Raw genomic sequence first — 4,479 nt, forward strand, 5'->3', positions numbered from 1 at the left:
TCTTACCATAAGGTTCAAAAGCAAAGGACAAAAAGGAAATGCACTCCTGCTCACTCTATTCACTCCACCAACTCTTCTAGTTCCCTTTCACAACGTACAGTCAAACTCTCAGAGAATTAAATTTACTACCAAAAGAAAACGAAGAATCTAATGCTAACAGAATAGGAGAATTCTACCAGAAACTTTCCTTTATAGTGTTTGAGAAAAGGTACTTCTTCCACGACGACTTCTTTGCATCTGTGCGTCAAGACTTCGAAAGGCAGTTCAGGAAGTGTTGGAGAAGCATGGAAAGTCGACGTCTGTGTCACATGATATGACATCTTACAGAAGCAAGAAAGATATGAGAGAGAGAATCAAGCAATTTCTGTGACCGAAGATCACCAGAACCATAAGGTTGGTAGCTCTTAAGTCTTTGTTTGGCTTTAAATAACTGAAACAATTTTTACCTTTGTTTTTGGAAACAAATGTTAAAAACAGGTGACATGCCCTAAGCGTACTTCTTTTTTCAGGTGGTGATGGATGTGCAGGATTTCAACAAGGATGACCTGAAAATTAAAGTCGTTGATGAAAATGAGTTGGTTGTTGAAGGAAAAGTGGAGAAGAAAGAGGGAGAGTCTGTGTCCACAAAACTTTCTGCAGGAAATTTGTTTTCCTGGACTGAGTGAACTCTGAAGCAGTTTCATCATCGATGTCTTCTGATGGTGTTATGCTGATAATTACCATTCAAAGAAACAACAAGAACGTCGGGTTTCCACGACGTCTCACTCTCTAGACAGGGACTTCATATCCTCAGTGAATACTTCTCAAAATTTATCCCGAACCATGCAAGCACATATGTCGTCAAGTCAGTCCTTGAATCAGCCAGTTTTTCTGAAGAGATGTCTAGTTTTCACGATGACTTCTTTGCAAAAAGGCTCTGGGGATTTTAGCTGCCAACGGATTTTCAGTCGAGCACAAGATATGACATTGTCATTAGAGAGAGGAACTCCTTCGAAAATATGTGTGAGTCAACTCAGTGGACGACGAGCGAATGAGTATCTATGGAGGAAGATGGCCATTCTAATGGAGTGAGTTATGCATATTTTGTGTCAAATTCTGCTCTTAACAATCACATTCATAATACCTCAGCCTCACAATAACGAATGATTTAAAATCACCCAGATTTATGGGTTTATGGTGTATCTCCATGTAGTCGTAAAGCTTCTAGACAGGAAGCTACATTTTATGTTGCATTTATGATTCTAAATAACGTTGCTTCCTCTCTTGTAAGTTAATTCTTTGCTATGCACCATGAAAGATGATCCCCTTTGAAGAAGTATCCACTTCACGCAGTTTACATATCTCTCTATATCTTGAACTTACAGGTCAAAATCGATGTCACGCTGACTGTGGGCGGAGACCTGCAAGTGGCTCTAAGTAGAACAGGCTCTTGGTGGAGGTCGAAGGAAGTCGTGGATGACAAAGGTCTTCTAGCAAAGCTACCAGCCGCCGCATGATTACCAGGTACAATTAAAAGAGTGGACGCCATCACCTCTGTTCTGTCAAGGATGGGGTACTGGTCGTTCACAACGCAAGAACTCCTAGATTTCTTTACTCCTCCGAACCTTTTCAGCTGAGTGTTGACAGGAGATCTCTGACCATGCCCCAAGCGTCTCTTGGATCGAGGTCGGCGTGGGTTATTGGCAAGGTCGATAGCACGGGCGGCCCGCTTCGGCGATGGGCAGGGAGCAAGCCGAGGAGGAACTTTTTGTGGTGCTGTATGTGAGGGTGAGTGTTTGGTACCAGCGAGATGAGTTTGTTGTACACGTCCTCCGGAAGGGGCGTTGAGCACTGTGTCGGCCTGTAGGATTTCGTCCGTGAGGTCCGCGATTCTGAAGTGGCTCTCCACCCTGCGCAGCCACCTCGATGGGTTGCCCTGCGTAAAACGGCGGCAGCTTTAGGGTGAGGGCAGCCCGCGATTGTGTTGCCCGGCCGTCAGTGTGTTCGGGCGCTGGTGTGAGTTGCGGGAGGGCCTCGAAGGCGAGCGCGGCGGCTGCGATGGGAGGTAGGTAAACCGGAGTCCGCGGGTCAGCGTTTAACTGCATGAAGGAGGGATATCCGCGTCCCATGCTCGCTCCTTTGACCCCTTACTGGAGTAGGATTTTCGCGTCGATACGCACTTTCGTGCGCCGTGTGGTTCCGCTAGTGACGCTGGTGGGGTACGCGACGAGAGTCAGTGACGCTCAAACGCTGGTTACAGCGCGTGTTTAGGCCGCTAAGGCGTTTTTGGAGAAATCCTGGAGCCAAGACTGAGTCGCCGTGTGAGTCCGCTAATGGCTCAGGATACTCCGAGGAGTCACCACTGTAAGGTGTCAAAGAAACGAGCAGGTAAAGGTTACTGCTGATTTATTACAGATCCAGGCGGCTTATATTGCGGCCGACTGACGCGGGCCGTGAGAGACAATGGAATTGACTGTGACCTGAGGTCGAAACAATAAACAATAATATACAGTGAACGAGTACGAATTACAATACAGAAACATACAGAGACACAATATAGATACAGTCTTGATGCCTGTGAATGAAGAAACATGTGATACACAATGTGTGACATTCATTATAAATACCATAAAGTAAATGATAAAAATGCGTGACCTGGCACGTTTTAGGCGTGACTAATTTAGCTTGAAGAAAACGGGAAGTCACCAAAGAAAAACAAGCTCAGCGGAGACTTAATTAATGGCGCCGCCGAAACACTATCCTGGCGCCGAATTGGTGACTTTACAATTGTTCCCCATGTTTTTCGTTGGACATTGCTCAAATTTAACTCTTAATTTCATTATGGAAGATCGCGTTTCCGATAACGCAAGCATTCCGTTCATTGTGGTGTCATAAATTCATTTGTGTAAGGTTAGTTGGTAGGTTATGTCGAAAAATGTTTATTTTGCTCAGAACTGTCGCTGCAAATTACAACTTGAATGAATACTGTAAAGCTTACTACTGCATTTAAGTATCAATGATTTCAGAACCGTAGAATATGATTGAAAGTTATAGGAGGTCAAGCAAAAAGCAAACACATTAAGACTGAAGCTCCTCCCCATTCTAAAATTGCCAGATGTCGCATTAATTAGCAATATATGTCCGAAGATTAAAAAAACTGTATCCTCACTTTCCTTGCCGAGTGTACATCTTGCTGATGCACATCGAATAAATGGAGAAAGATGTGAAATGGCGGACATTACGAGGCCTCCTGAAGAAAGGCTTGCAGAAGGCGTATGTAGAAATGAGGTGAAGGAAAGGATCGTTGATTATAAGCACTGCATTTCATTTGACATTTCTGAGCACAAATACGAGAAATACATTCCAAGTAGTGGCTGAAATGACCAATGTACAGCTTCAGTATCTAGGCTGAAGTGGATAACTTATAGTGCTGAAATCAAACGCCCATTGTTATAATCTGACTTACCAGTATGAGCTGTGAACTATGTGGAACTCCGAGACAAATACGAAGGCACCTGAGCATCAAAATGTTAACAGAAATGGAAGAGTGAGTTACTGTTTATTCCAGTACTTGCATGACTTGGATCAACACAACTGGAGCCTTCTTTCGTATGTAGGCCTACCCTCAAGCTCGGTGCACATAGCAATACTGTATGCTGCGATTTGACTGCTGATACTTCAACCACACGTTAGTTTGATTGGTATTTTTTTATGTTGAAATATATGAAAAAACTGAAATTAAAAATGTAGAAGTTAATTTTGATGAAGAGAATATTAATAATTTGTTGATACAGCAAACGTAGAATTTCCATTTATTATTTTTGGTGCTTTTCATTATCTACGTTTCCACAATAATATGAAATCTAGGGACGTTACATATTGTTTATGATTGATTTTAAGCAAGATTTGACAATATATATTTATTTTTTACCATAAATTTGTTTAGTTTTTCCATAATTCTTGCTGTTTGTGGATACTTTGCCCAAAAGTGTCAAAAACGTCGAAAATAACGATGCCAAGGTGAACAAAAACAATACCAGGCAACTCTAGGGAATATCCTTCAGTTTATCAATGGCTCTCGTGATTGAGTGTTGTGTAGAGTGATATCTTTCATATTCTAGCGTTAAAAAAACCCATAGGATTATTAGAATCAAGATTTTGCCAAGAGGAAATGTGTGTCATCTAGCTGTTGTAGGCCTATGCTGTATCCCGACCTAAAGGTAAGTAATAGGCCAATGTTTGATGTTATGCTAATGGGGGTTCCAATTTGACAGTTCGGACCTGATGTGTTTAGGTTAGGGTGAGTTGAGTTTCTGTTTTTCTCATTTATTATATGTGATGCAGTAGGCAGGTTAGGATGGGGGAGGAAAGGATCTTTCACCAAACGTTATATTAGGATACGTCATTTACGTTGTGACTTTTACAGTGCTCTAGGTCAGGTTAGGCCTAGGCCATATTTTCTTGATATAATACAGAATATAATGAAAAATATTCTTGTTT

The 4,479-nt window shown here is 42.1% G+C and overlaps 1 long non-coding RNA gene across 1 annotated transcript in view; it reads right to left on the minus strand.

The window, feature by feature from the left end:
• Positions 1–3,563, minus strand: part of LOC136841797 (uncharacterized) — a 136,112-nt gene extending 132,549 nt beyond the window's left edge. The window contains exon 1 of the long non-coding RNA XR_010854086.1: positions 3,446–3,563. This is a non-coding gene — a long non-coding RNA (uncharacterized lncRNA). The remainder of the gene's footprint in view (positions 1–3,445) is intronic.
• Between the last annotated feature and the right edge of the window lie 916 nt (positions 3,564–4,479).

This window comes from Macrobrachium rosenbergii, chromosome 9 (genome assembly GCF_040412425.1).
Source record: "Macrobrachium rosenbergii isolate ZJJX-2024 chromosome 9, ASM4041242v1, whole genome shotgun sequence".
Lineage (NCBI taxonomy): Eukaryota > Metazoa > Arthropoda > Malacostraca > Decapoda > Palaemonidae > Macrobrachium > Macrobrachium rosenbergii.